The sequence below is a fragment of the Xyrauchen texanus genome, chromosome 13 (genome assembly GCF_025860055.1).
Source record: "Xyrauchen texanus isolate HMW12.3.18 chromosome 13, RBS_HiC_50CHRs, whole genome shotgun sequence".
Taxonomy (NCBI): Eukaryota; Metazoa; Chordata; class Actinopteri; order Cypriniformes; family Catostomidae; genus Xyrauchen; species Xyrauchen texanus.
The window spans coordinates 18,303,954-18,321,933 of record NC_068288.1 but is presented as its reverse complement, the minus strand read 5'-3'; the positions used below and the strand labels follow the sequence as shown (position 1 = coordinate 18,321,933).

The following is a 17,980-nucleotide window of genomic DNA, read 5'->3' as shown; positions in this document are numbered from 1 at the left end:
TGAAAAGAGGCAAAAAAATAAAAATAAGGAAGCTGTATTTATCTTATCCAATTTATCATAAGGCCAAAGAAGTGACATTTAAAATCTTGAATGATATTTATCCAGCATTGCTTTTTACATGAGAGATTTAATTGGGAGAACAATTCTTGTGGATTTTGTGAGAAAGAAATCGAAACAGTAGAACATATTTTCTTTCATTGTGAATTTTTACACTAATTTTGGCTTTCATTTCAAAGTTGAATTACTGGTTTATGTTACTAGATTAAGATCCTCACTCATTCCTTTTTTTGTTTTTGTATTATTTGGTATTTATTTATTTTATTGTGTGTTGTTTGTTTTTACATATGCTGTATCAACACGGAAGACATATGGATGATTATTGAATTATGCCATAAATGTATGTATTTTAATTCTGTATATATATATATAAAAATAAAAAAAAAAAATTAAAAAAAAATACAAATAAAAATGTAAAGGTGCACTCAGCAATTCCTGAGAAACACTGTGGATATGCGAACTAAACTGCCAAAACAAACACACCCTCCCTTCAGTGCTCCTTTGGAAGCTCCGCTCCCCAAATTCAGTAAGTTACTGCTGCTGGGATAACTTGCAGAAAAGACTAAATTGTTTTACGCACACCAGACACACAACTCTCCTGCTACTAAATCTAACATCACAACAACATGTGTTCTGCGAAACATAACAAAATTTATGTTATCCACCTATCAAGAAGAAAAAGAGCAACTTCTGCATACGTCTTCAAGCCTTTTATCTCTGTGAGGTCTCGCCACCGCTGAAAAGCCTCGCAGATGTTGACGCGGCTCCTATCCCTCGATTTGTCATAATCTTTTTTAGTGTACAATAGGGAAACCTATTGTATTTGTTCCAATTTTCTTATTATTATTATTCCATATTTATTTTTTCTAGCCTAAAAGTGTCTGACCGTAAGTCGTAGAGATTCCAAACTTGGCCACTATTCAGGCCAGACAGACACACACATCCGTCGGACTCTAGTTGGACTCTAGTCTGCGAATAAACAAAATAATTATAAATATATATATGCCATAACTCTTGAGCCATAAGGGCTAGGAATTCCTCTGATTCCTTGCGTAATTTATGCGCAAGTTATCGTCAAAGAGTACGCTAAAACTTTCATAGTGGTGTGTCCATTTTACTATTTAACGGTTATAACTTTTGAACGGATAGAGATATAATCACCGAATTTGAAATACGTATGTGCTGTATGGGCTCATTATGAGGACACACACAAAATGTTGCCTCTTGTGGCACTATAATAATTTAAAATGCCTTTTTGTCTCTTGGCCCAAGAGGTCTGTGCAAAATTTGAAATAGGAGCTATAGCGTTTTTTGTATATTGTTATATATTACGCTTTTTTCCACAAAGAAACACTTTATTCATACCATACCGTAGATCTCCTTATTCTGAACAATTTTGCCTCAAGTACCATTGGTGTGAAAGAAAACATTCATAAAATACTTGAGATTATTTTAATAAAGTACTTTTTCAAACTAGTGTAGGCCGTTTGCATGACCGGAACCAAACTACTGCAGAGAGATTCAGCAGGGTCTCAAAGTAAAAAGTTATCAAAGGAATTTTTTACTTTTCATTGTCAAACAGTATGCCAAAACTTATAGTGGGTATGTCCACTTTTACTAAAACAGTTATATCTTTGAATGCATAGATATATTGCCATTCTGAGGATACACACAAGAAGTGGGACACCTCTGCCTCTTGTTGGCACTATAATAATATACACATTTTAAATTGAATGGATTGAGATATTATAACTAAATTTGCTACAAATATGGGTTCATTCTGAGGACACACAAAAAATATTGCACATCTTTGCCTCTTGGCGGCACTATAATATAAAAAAAACATCAAATGGCTCCAACTATGGAACCGTTGGTCCGATCAACTTGAAATTTTGCCTTGTCTTTGTCCAAGGTGCCATCAAGGTCAATGAGGACAGTGGCATATCTTTAAAAACATGGACACCATCGACCAATCAGATTTCAGCAGCTTTTATATAGGGTTTAATATGGCCGATCAGAACGAAACTTGGTACACCTATTTTTCTCTTGGCCCAAGAGGTCTGTGCAAAATTTGACAAAAATTGGCCACCGGAAAGGCGCATTCGAGTAAATCATGTTTATCACTGTGTTGCACAAAGAAACACGTTATTCATGCCATATTGTGGATCTCCACATTCTGAACAACTTTACCGTAAGGACCATTAGTGTGAAACAAAGCGTTACTTGAGATTATTTAACAAGATTACTTTTTTCAGATCGCCCGATCGGAACCAAACCAGTGCAGAAAGAGTCTCTGGAGTCCCAAAATGAAGTTAAAGGAATTTTGACATTTTGATTTATCGTCAAATTGTACGCCAGAATGTTTGTAATGGGCATGGCCACTTTTCAAAAATGGTTATAACTCTTGAACAGAATCTGATATTGCCTCAAAATTTGGTACACATATAGTCCCTTCACCCGATCGGAACCAACTCAGTGCAGCAAGATTCTCTGGAGTCCCATTATTAATAATTAGCAAAAAAAGTTTAACCTTCGATTCAGTTTTGCAAAGCTACACCAAGATATAAGCTGTGTGCATTGCCACTTTTACTTAAACAGTTATAACTCTTGAATGGAATGAGATATTTCCACAGAATTTGAGACATTTACTGTATGGGGTCATTCAGAGGACATATTCAAAAAATCCATACCTTTGCCTCTTGGTGGTGCTATAACAGTCAGAAATGTAAAAAATGCACAATCTTTGTGATACCGTACCTGATGTTTCTCAAAATTAAGGCACTTTAATGTTGTTTTAGATGTTTTCAGGCTATCTAATTAGGTTTCCTTGATCCCCTTGATTCGTTCCACGGGTGATAAACATCACATAGGCTTATATCTATCATATTATATCTCTGGATCAGAGTTTCGTAGAGAAATGTGGGAGGACTCATTACATATGGCAGAGCAAGCCATTTTGGAGCATTACATGTGATTGGGGTAAGATGTACCCTTGGGTGGTAAAACCGGCCCACAAATGCCCAATTGGCACACTATGGCAAGGGTCTCGCCCATGAAAACAATAGTTTTTTTCCTACTATGACAAGACAATTAAATTTGTGGGATTATATCTCCCAATCAGAATGTTTTAGAGACAAAGGGGCAGGCTCATTTCACTCAGGCTACCAATCAGTCTTTAAGTATCATCTTGGAAATGGCGTAGCCACACCCTAGCAACCATGTACAGTACCCTAGCAACCTCCCCCATAGACTTCCATTCAAACTGGCTCAGAATGATATCTTCAGAACAGAATGTTGAAGACACTTGGGGATTAGATCTTTTGAGTAAAGTTAGTAATCAGCTAATAAGAATCTATCTGGTCACTGGTTAGCCATGCTCTAGCAACCATTTAGAGCACCCTAGCATCAACCCCTATTGATTTCCATTTAAAATGTCTGAGTGTGATATCTTTGGATCAGAATGTCCAAGAGATATCAGAGTTGGCTTGTTTTATTTGGGTGAGCAATCACCCTTCATGTATCATCATGTAAACTACTTAGACATGCCCTAGCAACCATTTAGAGCAACCTAGTAACCAAACCCCATTGACTTCCATTTAAAATGCTTAGATGGGGATCTTAGGATCAGAACATTGTAGAGACTTCTGGTTCCATTCATTTGACTCAGGGAATCAAGGAGGCTATTGAGTATCACCTTGGTAACTGCCTAGCAACCAGATTGGGTTACCCTAGCAACCAAGTAACAAAACATTTATCTCTGAACCAGAACATAGTAGATACTTCAGGTTTTGTTCATTGATTCAGACAAAAAAAAAAAAAAAAAAAAACATACTTCTAAAAATAGCCATAACTCCTGAATCATTTTGCTTCAAAATATATGGATTCAACCACTGGAGTCGTATGGATTAATTTGATGCTGCTTTTGTGCATTTTACAGCTTCAAAATTTTGGTACCCAATTTTCAACAAATTTAGTTTAGGCAGGATATGTTCTGTCAATTTGTATTATTTGGCATCCACTGGATCATTTCTGTCAATTCTGATTGTTTAGTTTATTTCTTCACATGTGCTTGAACCGCGATGATTGCCGCTTGCTGCTATATTTTAGTTTATATTCATCTGGCCTGATTTCTCTTGGTCTTAATTAATTTCCCTCTTGCTCTGCCCCCACCCCCATTCTGTGCACATGCAAGAACCATCCACTGTTGCTGATTGACTGGAGTAGTGGTGTGTGGATCTTTGAACTTTGTTTTTGTCCCACTTACTGAGCCAGGGCCATGTACAAATACTAGATTATTTTCAGCCCACCCACAGAACGGACAGCTAGCAGACTGTTAGGAGATATTTGTAGAATTTGACAAAAATTGTATTGGATTAGAATTACTGAGGGCACCTTTAACAGAACAATTGTACATATCTTGTTGCAGTAAATAAATAAATGCAAAAAAAAAAAAATAATCTTTAGTAGATTGTTGAAGCACCAGTTTCCCCTAAATATCAAGAATGATCTTCACAGACTCTTTCGTCTCCTTGGTAAACAAACAAGTACACTAACTTTTGGGAAAAAAAAGTGATCGCACTATTTACAGTCTTTGATGCGAATTCCGGCTTTTTTAGCAGCGTAAATGTAACTTTTATATATATATATTATTGAATTATTTACTATAACATCACAATTTGTATTATATTACCCTGGAAGCAGTGGATTAGTAGTGACTGAAGAGGTGGGCATACTGTGTTTTTATTGAGGATCCCAAGTAAAACGGGCTTTATTCTTACTTTAATTAATAAACTAAGACAAACATAACCTTATAAAAAATACACTGTGAAGCATTGTATAGGTAATGACTGTGTGTATTATTGTTCACTTTAAAACGTATAGTACTTCTTAAAGCTTATCTTATATTAGCCTACTTATCTTATTAGGCTATTTGATTATTTGTGTACAAAAATGTTAATTTCTTTGTATAGGGAAATAGCTTTCCTATTAATAAATATAAATTAAGATGATTTGATATCACAAGGAAAAAAAGTCACCTCTGGCAGCAGTAAAAGATGACATTTGATACAATTATGGGACAACTTGTCATCTGCGAAGATCATTAAAACTAGCATGGGTTCAGTATTTTCCCAAAGTTTAGTAGCAAAAGTTTTTATTTAAATGCATTATTATTTTCACTTTCAGCAACAAAGTAAATACACCGCACACAATATTTATGGAGAATCCAGCGCTGCAGCCGCATCAGTATTTCACTGTATAACACTGTGTAGAAATGTCAAACCCCTTATTGAAACAGAAAATATGATGGATTAAAAAACTTGCTTACTTGTTTGTTATTATTATTTACTATCTTTCTTTGAAAGATAGGTGGGCATACTGCGTAAGCCTGCCTATGCCCTAGACTACACTACTGCCTGGAAGTTACCAAAGATGGATGGAGGATGAAACCTGCAAAAGTAATAAATAAATAAATACACATATTCGTGCATAAATGAATATCTAAAAAAAATTAAATGTACACAAATGTATTTTAAATTATTATATAAATACAGAAATAAGTATATGCACCATAATACCGGGTGATCCATGTCTAATGTAGCAATAAATGTCCACTATAAAGAGTATAAAATGTATGAAATAATGCACTAGAAGGCCTACCATTTAAACATTTTTATTTATTTAAATCCTTTCAATAATGAATAAACAGAACCCTAGACTTGTAAAAACCAAGGGCATTCCTGGGGTTGGAAGAGATACGGTGCATAGCCCCCAGAGGACAACACCAACAACTGTTCAGTTTTGTTATGTTCAGTTATGTTCATTATGTTCCCTTTCAAAATTTGCCCAAAAGTATAATTTTATAATAATGCCATTTCTATTGGTATTAAGAATCTTTTAAAAGTATAGCAAACTCTGTGTGATCCAATGGCTTTGCGTTTAGTAACCACTTTGTTTATAATTGTTTGATTAGAAAAACTATTACAGCATACACATTTCAATGGATAGATACTATATTTATGAGGTCAGTCGGAATTTGGTTTGGCCTCTTCCTCATAAATGCATTTAGATATATGTCTTTTAAAATATTACACAAATGCTATCCCTGTAATAGTGTTTTCTAAGTATATTGACAAAAATAAGATACATTTTACTTTTTGTAACAAAGATGAGATGATGAAACATCTTTTGTGTGTGTGTGTGTGTGTGTGTGTGTGTGTGTGTGTGTGTGTGTGTGTGTGTGTGTGTGTGTGTGTGTGTGTGTGTGTGTGAGCGTGTATTTATCACTTTGTGGGGACCAAATGTCCCCATAAGGATAGTAAAACCCGAAATTTTTGACCTTGTGGGGACATTTTGTCGGTCCCCATGAGGAAAACAGCTTATAAATCATACTAAATGATGTTTTTTGAAAATGTAAAAGTGCAGAAAGTTTTCTGTGAGGGTTAGGTTTAGGGGTAGGGTTAGGTTTAGGGGATAGAATATAAAGTTTGTACAGTATAAAAACCATTATGTCTATGGAACGTCCCCATAAAACATGGAAACACAACATGTGTGTGTGTGTGTGTGTGTGTGTGTGTGTGTGTGTGTGTGTGTGTGTGTGTGTGTGAGCGTGTGTGTGTGTGTGTGTGTGTGTGTGTGTGTGTGTGTGTGTGTGTGTGTGTGTGTGTCTGTGTGTGAGCATACACTTTGTGGGTATTTATCACTTTGTGGGTACCAAATGTCCCCATAAGGATAGTAAAACCCGAAATTTTTGACCTTGTGGGGACATTTTTTCTGGGCATTCATCACAAAAAAATCTAAAAATTGACAACAAATACTGTTGATATATATCCACTTAAGATTGTTTCACTCTGGCTATTGTATTTTTTATGTATTATTTTTATTTTATTTTTACATTAAGGGGAAATTTTTTTTTCAACAAGCTAGATTGCTGAGTCCAAGTAGGTACTTTAGGTAAGTAAAGTTACAGTAACTGATGTTATCAGACAGCTACCTAGCTGGCATTATTAAACCTATATAAAAATATTTCGAACTCTTGCTCTTTAAAATGAACAAGAGCATTGTTCCATTACAATGTGCATGTAGTTATATTTATAAAATATTTTATTGAATAATATTATTTTCCCTCAAATAATGTCAAAGTTCAATCTACAGGGGAAAATGCACGCACATCCAATACTTTTACAACAGGTGCTGGATCATGGCAAAAAATATTGAAATAAAACTAAAGTGGATCCGCACACTGTTTAACTATTCCCTTTTATTAATTTAAAAACAATAGCAACATTTCGATCAGAATGATCTTCATCAGGCACACATCAAAAGGCAACACATCAATTAAGTACCTTTGTTACAAACAAACACATCATAATGTCCACCTGTTAATAATCAGGGTCAATTATCTCATGATAATGCAATCTCACTTAATGTGAAAATGTAATTAGAGACAAGTTCAAGCGTCAGCAAAACAGACATCATTATCTTACAATGACAAACAATTCTCAAACATTAGTGAATCCCAGAAATGTAACAATGTCATAATTTAAGTAAAACGTTTTTAAATGGCAGCTAACAGACACAGGGCAAAGTCAAACAAATACAAACACAGATACAAAAGATCAACGTTTTCCCAATATGTCAATAAGTCACAAGAACAGATGATATCAAAATCCAAGTTAAGATCCTTAGGATACAAAGTGTTAAGTGTATAAATATAATTGGCCTTTTTTTTAATAAAATTGTATTAACATCCCCCACTCTTCTGAGTGATTTGACATGTTCAATACCAATGTATTTAGATTTACACTGCCAAGGTGGTACAGAAGCTGCATTTAAACTGGCATTTAGATGCATTTACACAGATTGTGTAATACTGATCAGAGCAGGCATAAATGCATTATCACTGGCTTCCGGTAATGGTCGTCCGCGCGTTCACGAGACAGTCGAGTTCCGGCGTATGATGTAGGCATAGTGTAAACTCCGGTCAGTAACTGTCACTATTATGAACGCGAAAGAGCAGAGGATAGAGGAAGCCAGTGATTATAGTTTATAAAGTTATAAATATGGATAGTTTGCTTACAAAAATGCATCACTTCGCTTCAGAAAGCCTTTATTAACCCCCTGGAGCCACTTTTTTGATGGATGGATGGATGCACTTTTTTGGGCTTCAAAATCGAGGGTACCATTCTTTCCGATTATAAAGCTTGGAAGAGCTAGGATATTTTTTAATATAACTCCGATTGGGTTTGGCTGAAAGAAGAAAGTCATATACACCTAGGATGGCTTGAGGGTGAGTAAATTATGGGATAATTTTCATTTTTGGGTGAACTAACCCTTTAACATGTATGCAATATGCAATGGTCTAAAAATTTTATTAGATTTAATTATCATTTTCTCAGTTTAATAATCAAGGTGCAAATTAATGGAAAAATGCAAGCGGAGGGAGAACTACAGCCTCTTTGTGTCAAACTTTGAATGACCCAAAGGGAGATGTTTGTGGGGATACTAAGAGGATAATTTAATGTTTTAATAAGAGCACAAACATGTGTATGGACAGCCTTTATTTGTTAAACTTTATAGACTTTAAGGGAGATGTGCATGTGGATATTAAAAGGATGACTTAAGGTCAGATACAGGAACTGCCTGGTGTCCAAAAAAGGCAGATGATATACACAACCGTTCAAAAGTTTTGAAACACTTATTCTTTATTATAATCTTTTTTCTTCACATTTTTGAATAATAGTAAAGTCATCAAAACTATGGAATAACATCAATGGGACTATGGGAATTATGCTGTGACTAAAAATCCAAGATAAATCAAAACTGTGAAGTCACCCTTTGCCTAGAATTTGCAGACATGTACTCGTGACATTTTCTCAACCAACTTCTTGAGGAATCACCCTGGGATGCATTTTAAAAAGTATTGAAGGAGTTCCCATCTATGTTGGGCAATTATTGGCAGCTTTTCTTTATTATTTGGTCCAAATCAAAATAAATCAAAAATTTATTTTATGAGAAATTTATTTCATAAGAAACATTTCAGTCAAGTGTTTCAAAACTTTTGACCAGTTGTGTATGTGGGCCCCTTTAGTGCTAGAAATGAAACATTTATGTGGGCAGACATACAACACTCCATTTTTAAGAATATGTGTAACCAACAACTGTAATGAGGGAAATAATTTAATATACTAATCAAAATAATGCAGGAAGTAAGGATAGTTAGTCAATATAAAATATGTAACCATATGAAGTGATTACAGTAGGTTTTATACATATAAAATGAAATAGTCATGCTTTCGCCATCATTGAAGCAAGTTGGGGTCAAGGGTGACCAGTTAGCACAGTTGAAACTAGGATGAAACTAGGGAGGCATAATACGATTTCATTGTATGAAGAGGCCATCACTCAAAGAGATAAGGGGGAACAGAAACTGTATAAAAAAATGCCACCTTGGCTTTGTTACTCTGTAATAAAAGTCTATTTTTGGAACCAGAACTTTGTGCCTCCGAGAAATCTTTGACTCGACTGTGCTTCGATGGCTGTTTGGGGGAATTTGCCACAATAAAGGACAAATATCCACCCGCTGTAAACGGTTCATATCCAAATGATGAAGTGATGAGTCAGGTTTACAGAGCAAGAGAGATGTAATCGCTACCCTGATAAAAACTATTCCGATTAAATGGCACTGTGTTCTGGTTTATAAGCTCACAATGATGCGAGCATTAGGGGCAATCCAGATTGGCATGATTCTAAAGGGTTTCAGAGAATGTCACTCTTGGAAGGAGCTTCTTAGATACTGATGCAGTGTTAAAGTGACGGGGGGGGGTTTATCCCCTTTTCTCCCAATTTGGAATGCCCTATTCCCACTACTTAGTAGGTTCTTGTGGTGGCATGGTTACTCACCTCAATCCAGTTACGGAGGACAATTCTCAGTTGCCTCCGCTTCTGAGGCAGTCAATCCATGCATTTTATCACATGGCTCATTGTGCATGACACCGCGGAGACTCCCCATATGGAGGCTCATGCTACTCCATTTCACTTGAGGCTCCATTTCAATTCTATGCTGCCATAGAAAGCAGTTCACTAAGCTTTCGAACAAACACTGTAAAAGATACACTGTCTGAAAATATTTCCAAGGCATTGTATCTGTAATGTTCAATTTTATGTCTTCTTATATAATTGTAGACATTTATTGATTTATACAGCAATGCCCTACTTGTCTTAGATTAGCATTGACTTTCACTGACTGTGCTATCACACTTTTGTTATGAACCAGCACAATCTTTATAAGATTTACCTAACTGTGTTAACATATAACACTCTTGCAAAAAGAACATATTTAGCATCTCACTGAACACTATTAGCCCTATTCTGCTTCTGAGATGTCAATCTGCACATCTTATCACGTGGCTCATTGTGTATGACACCACGGAGACTCCCAGCAAGTGGAGGCTCATGCTACCCTCCACAATCCACGCACATCTTACCTCGCGCCCCATTGAGAGTGAGAACCGCTAATCGTAACCACAAGGAGGTTATCCCATGTGACTCTACCCTCCCTAGCAACCAGGACAATTTGGTTGCTTAGGAGACATGGAATCACTCAACACACCCTGGATTCGAACTCGCGACTCCAGGGTGGTAGTAAGCATAAATTCTCGCTGAGCTACCCAGGCCCCCAAAATATGCGTGTTTGAATAAATAACAGTGTAATGAAAACATTGACTTTTAGAATTTCCTGGAATATACACTCATTAAAATGTGTCTGTTATGAACATTCTGTCACATTTGAAGAGTTGTGGAACAAACACATATGTAGCTGTTTTTATATATGCAAAATATGTTGCCATATTTCTGCCAAATGTTCCTGTCTTACATCAATATACATTTAATCTAGAACATGATGGACATGGACATGTTGTTATGCGTTTGGCTACTAGAGCACAAAAATTTATTATTGGAAAAACACTTTGACAACATGTCCATTCATTTAGTAAGATCACAATAACCTAACAAAGTTATAGTAAAAGTTAAGCTTGCATTTCCATTTGTATCCTTTTGTAAACCTAAACAAACAAAACTTGTTAGAAAAAAACTTTAAAAGATGATACAAAATATATTCCCCCAAAAATATATTTTTTTACTATGTTGTATTATCTAAATGTTTTATTAGACATCATTACTGTCATTTCTGTAATGACATAAGTGTTCTTGTCTTTACAAGCAATTGCTAAAGACAGACGATAACAGAGACCTTCTAAAATGTTCCACTGTGTACACAGTAGTAGCCTAATACAGGTACCTTGGCAGGTCACTTAACATCAGCGGTAGCATCACCTAAACAAAACTCAGGTGTCTCATGCAATCACACAGATAACAACAAACCTACTGTGAACTTAACTTTCAAATGCTCTGTGATGTGAACAGGTGGAGCAATGATCCAAGTTACTTCAAGTGCAGCATGTTCTCTTTTTGGCTCCACAAATGTGTACGTTAGGAATGTGGATGATGGGATCAATGCACAGTTCATAGACCTTACAAACTGTGGCAGACTCCATCCTCATTATCTTTACAGTTCTGACGAGATAAAATACTCAGTGGGAGACTGAAAAAGACAAGAGCCACATTAGACCTCATTAGAAATCCTTCTACGTTGTTGACATAAATGATTTAGGAGTTGGACATTTTATAAGGTACAATACTATGAGACCAAGAGCAAGATCACTCATTCACAATGAGGATGGAAATTAAACACTGGTGGGTTTAGAACCACTGCAAAGCCATCAATCAAAAGACCAAAAGCAAATTCAAGCAAAAAGCCCAGCAAGAATCGTGGTAAATTAAGGCTTTTTGACCTAATAGTAATTCTGCTATATATATACAGAATACCAAAGAAGCATGTATAAAATCTGTAGCATACAACACCTCTGTATGCAATTAATTACATCCAGAATTACTGTATAACATTAGCTATACAATAATGTTTTTTTTTTTTTACAAAAAGTGAAATTCATAATGATAAAGTGCCAACCATGCAGTAAAATCAAAATTTTAAAATGTCAAAGATAGCGTTAACTTTACTGTCTGAGGAGATTCTGAAGGACACTTCATCACTTTAAAAAGTAGAGGAAGTTTAAAGGGTGTACCCATGATGACTATTTCTGAAGTGGATAACTAGCAGATAAGCTCCTGTTCAGGGATGAAAAATGGTCAGTATGTACAGTAGATGGAAAATATTGGCCCTGAGGCAGCTGTACGTTACCAGAAAATCCTCTCAAGTCACCATTCTAACCTCAAATCAATAAGCCGCACATGATTCTGGTCTATGCCTCATACACTCAAGAGCCAAGGTCTACCAGCATATCATCCACAACATCAAAAGCACACCCACCACAAGTGATGTGGACACCTATCAAGGCCTTGTAGGGTAACTGTTTGGGGAATTTCAAATGAGCACTTACCCATTCCCAAAATTCTCAGATACTGCCTCAATAAAACAGGTCTGAATTCCTTGAAAAAGTCCTGAAAAAAATCCTGGAAAAGTCACCATTTTCCAGAGAAAAGATGAAGCCCAGTGCTTCCACAGTATTTGTTTCCTTGTGATCTACACGTATCCTAAAAAGCATTACATTGACCAGACTTTTCTTACTTCACGTGCCTCCTGTAAGACCTTATGAGATGGAAGTGAGGAGACTGAGAGCAGTGATGCAGTCAAGTAAGGCTCTTTATTTCTCTGCCTTTAACACTGCGTGCACTCTTCTCGGTGCTTTTCTCAGTTCAATCAGATCAGTGTAACACAAAACTTTGTCAACATAAACTTTTCTGAGTCTTCAGCTTCACAACAAGTACTTTGTCAACATAAACTTCTCTGAGTCTTCAGCTTCACAATAAAATAAAACACTCAATAAGACACGCCAGTCACTGGTCACTTGTGTCGTTCTCTCCCGTCTTGCAGTGGCGTGGCCATTTATATGCCACTCTCCCCATGCTCACTGGAATAAGAGACAGGTATTAGACATAATTTAGCTCACCCATAACACTTTCTCTCTCTCCGAACGGGCGCTCGACAATGCCCATGCTGCCACATATCCCCAGCGCCCGACTCAGGCCGGCCTGCCTCCCAACCTCTTTTTGGGACTTGGGTAGGTTGCAATCGCCGCAGTTTTGTCAATTTATTTTGCCCATTATCCAAGTGGAACCCCAGATACCATACCTCCACCCACCCAATCACGCACTTCTTGGGGTTTGCTGTGAGTATCGCCTGCCGCAACAATCTCAGGACCGCACACAGATGCTGCATGTGCGCTGCCAATCATTACTGTAAATGATGATATCATCTAAATAGGCAGCGGCATAAGATGAATGCGGTCTGAGGATTCAGCCATTAGACGCTGAAATGTAGCCGGGGCCCCAAACAAACCGAATGGAAGCATAACAAATTGATGCAATCCAAATGGCATGAGAAAGCATTTTTTTGGAAGGAAATTGTTATCAGGGCGATCTGCCAATAACCCTTTGTCAAATCCAATGTCGAATAAAATGTAGCAATACCTAACCGATCGAGCAACTTGTCAATGCAGGGGGATTGGGTACGCATCAAATTTAGACACCAGGTTGACATTTCTATTATCCACACACAACCGTACAGATCAGACCCGCTCTTATGAACTAGAACAACTTGGCTGGACCAATCGCTGTGGGATTCCTCTATTACCCCCATATCAAGAATCACATCCAATTCTTCCCAAACTATTTTCTTTTTGTGTTCGGGCAAGCTATAGGGATGGCTACGTACCACCACTCCCGGTTCGGTCTCGATGTGGTGCTGGATGAGGTTCGTATGACCCGGTAGAGGGGAGAACACGTCTGCAAATTCTTGTTGCATCTTGACACCCCTGCAAGCTTATACGGTGAGATGTGGTCTCCGCAAGTGACTGGAGTGTTATGATTAGGTTTTGTATTCACCTCCGGCCCAAGCTCCGCCCTCTGCCGTAGCCAACGTCACAGGGACCACCTCCCTCCATAATTTCAGGAGGTTGAGGTGATGCATTTGACGTGCGCCCCCTCTATCGGTTCGCTTAACCTCATTATTGAGATCTCCCACTCGTCATGAGAACTCAAAGGGTCCTTGCCTCTTGGCGAGTAATTTGGCACTTGATTTGGGGAGTAATACGAGTACCTTATCTCCCGGTGCAAATTCCCGCAGCCGAGCTCCCCTGTTATACTGTTGGCTCTGTCGTTCTTGAGCTTGGGGCAAATTCTACTGTGTTAGTTGCCCCAAGGTGTGGAGTTTTGCTCTAAGATAACAACATACTGAATTTTAATCTTGCTATCTGTAGGTCCCTCCTCCCAAGCTTTGCAGATGACTTCAAGCACGCGGGCGCCACCCATATAGCAGCTCGAACAGGGAAAACCCAGTGGAGGCTTGCGGGACATGTCGTACTGCAAATAACAGGAGATTGAGACATTTATCCCAATTTCTAGCATCCTCACACACAAATTTACGAATCATGTTCCTAAGGGTTTTATTAAATAGCTCCACCAGGCCATCTGTTTGTGGATGGTAAACGCTGGTGCAAATTGACTTAATGCCCAATAATTCATAAAGCTTGAGTAGTGTCCGTGACATAAAAGTTGTGCCCTGATCGGGATTTGAGAATTTCTTTCTGAATCCCCACCCATGAGATTATTTTGAAGAGTGCCTCCGCAACACTACATGCTGAGATGTTGCGCACAGGCACTGCTTCCGGATATCGTGTTGTTTAATCCACTAGGACTAATACAAAGCGATGTCCATGTAGAGGAAGTGGTATGCAATGGTGCTTTTGGGGTGGCCGATGGATTCACCAGCTGACATTCATGGCATGCCACACACCACCACTTTTTGAGTTCTACTCTGACTGGATCATGTGGATTTTTGCTGATTTATATTTTGCATATGCTATAAGGTTTTGTACTGTGTAGCACTTGCTCTTTGCAGCCTATACAAGGTTTCTGTCCTCCCGAGTGGCCCATGGCGATGCCTTCAGACAAGACATGAAGAGTTTTGCACAGAAAGTTCCACGACAGTACAACTGACATGCTACTCCAGAGTGCTTTAAGCATTCATCTGCCAACTTGCAGACTTATCTTTTTAATGCCAACAAGGATGCACTAATTCATAATGATATCAACAGTAAGAGTTAAGGAACTTGTAAAGTACGTTTTAAATGTTCTTTGTAATTAACAGGATAGTTCACCAAATAATGAAATTTCTGTCATCGTTTACAAGTCTTGGTGTTCCAAACCCCTATGATTTTCTTCTGTGGAAAGGGATTTGTTATGCATAATGTTAGCCTCAGTCACCTTTCACTTTTATTGTATGATTAACATTCTTCCTGACATTCCCATATGTTGTTTAACAGTAGAACGTCAAATTGGTTTAGAACAACATGAAAGTGAGTAAAATATTGCAGATTTCATGCATATTGGGGTGAACTGTATCTTTAAAAATGTTTTCAACACTAATATATTTATTTTACATTTGGAACTATATTTTTGGTATTGGAAATAAAACTGTAACAAACAACTTTTTCTCCTAAGCTCATTTCAAGCTATGGATTTTCAGGGCTTCAGCTCTGCTATAGTGGCTGAAACCGAGATGAGGGTGGTCTGGGCCTGGATTACTGAGCTATTTGCTCTCATCAGTCCTGTACAGCTATTTAGTACGAATGTTCATGACATGTCTCTCCTCATACATATATCCAATCCACTTGCACAATACATAAAAAAATATTTGGGTGGTGAAGACACACAGGGGGTGTAGAGAGAGAAGAGAGAGGTTGCGTGACCATGACCATGCTTACGACAGCTGGCCAAAAGCTAACATTTTTGGTAAAAAAGTTTTAAAAATGTATCTATTTCTTACACATACACACACACACCAAGTGTTTCGCTTCAAAAGGGATTAATTGATCCACTGGAGTCTTATAGATTTGTTTTATGATGGCTATATGTGCCTTTTGGAGCTTGAAAATTTTGGCACCCATTTACTAGCATTGTATGGAACTACAGAGCTGAAATATTCTTCCAAAAATCTATGTTTGTCTTCTGCTGAAGAAAGAAAGTCATTCTGGGATGGCATGAGTGTGAGTTAATGATGAAAGAATTAAAACATTTTGGTGGACTTTTCCTTTAACCCTGTTATTGGACTCTTTCACTATTAGATGAATTTATCATGGCTGACTGTGATTTGTAAACAATACAGACCTTATTCCCAGCAGTGGCATCATTGATTTTTGACATGTCTCTTCAATGGGTTGTACAGTTACTTGAAGTGTTATTGGATCATTCCGCTGACAAAACATTGATAAAATATATTTACAAGAAATTTCAGTAGTCAAAAATCTCAAGACAACATGATTTGTGGAAAATTAGATGTGATCTTGGAGCTTTATTGAGCTGTATATAGTTCATGACATTGAAGAAACAATCTGACCCTCGCAGCCTAATTTTCATTCACTTTAAAAATGAAAGATAGTGCTATTGTGAATATAAAGTCTATTGATTTTGAATGATGCTGCATCCACGCCACTTGGTGTCATTGTAAGTCCAAGATGACAAACAAAACTTACTGAGAGCACCTTTAACCAGCAAACATGATATAATATATTATGTTAATATATTGTTTCATATTCAAACATATCAAAATATATATATTTTTTATTTTCCACAAGGTTTTATTCCAAAGTTGAGGGTCATGATCCAACTCTTTTATTCTTGAAAACTGCAGATGACAAGGTAAGTATAGATTAGTGGCCTACTGTATGTAGGCTACAGTAGCTATCCAAAAATGTACAGCAATTCTGACAACCCAATAATCTGCCTAATTTTGCTTTGCATATGCTTGGATTCATGACCTCATAGATTTGTGGAGCGTCCTCTGATTGGGCTCACAGAAAATGTTTGAAAAAGGGATTTAAGTTCTTTAGTTTTCAGTGGTAATGATGTAAAGTTAATACAATTTTATATATATATATATATATATATATATATATATATATATATATATATATATATATATAGTGAGCTACTTTAGACTTTGTCTATCAACACTTTTCTTACCAAAAGTTGGGTCTATGATTTATTAAATAATACTACAATAATCATACATTACCACAATTATTGTGTGAAGGAAGAATTTGTACAATGTGTATCTACATTTCAAGATCTTTTCTTACCTGTTGTTATAAACAGTGCGGCTACGTCTCAGGCTTTATATTTGTAAATTTCATCTGCAACAGTAAGCTAATGCTTACATGCCTGCTCTTTCATTTATATCAGATGTGTACACTACTTTAAAGTTGAATATTCAAGACATTTATTTTGTCTGATCTCTAAGATCAAGGTCACAAAGGTGGTGATGGTGGCCATACCTTGTACCTGCAGGCTCATCTGACTACTGGCCATTCGAAACATTCTGATCAGGGATGTGCCCCTTGAGTAAAATAGCTTATTTGGAAAGGCACAAATAATGACTTCAAAACGAATAACGGATTAATCAGAATAAAAGAAACAATATTTGTTTGACTGATAATCCAAGAAGCACAACGATAAAGCAACATTTTAAGTAAACATTTCCAAAATTAGAAAGAAATGACAAGTCTGTGAAGTCAATATTAGTAGCCTACACTGTAATGAATTGCTGTAAAATTTACAGTAAACTGTCTGTTTTTTCAATAATAAACTGCTGTGAACAGCAATGCACTCTGGGTGCACAGTTTATTGGACCATTGGTTCACATGTACAGCATACTGATGTAAATTTCAAATTTACAGATGCATTGTGGGATCATTACCAGTTGGTATTATTGGCAGTGACAAGAAGAGTAATTCATAACCATGGTAAATGACTTGTGTTATTTCAGTATATTACTCTTGACAACTAA

At 36.9% G+C, this 17,980-nt stretch overlaps 1 pseudogene; it reads left to right on the top strand.

Annotated features, from left to right (window-relative positions):
- Positions 1-1,548: 1,548 nt before the first annotated feature.
- LOC127653732 (TBC1 domain family member 24-like) lies at positions 1,549-17,535 on the top strand (annotated as a pseudogene).
- The last annotated feature ends 445 nt before the right edge of the window (positions 17,536-17,980 follow it).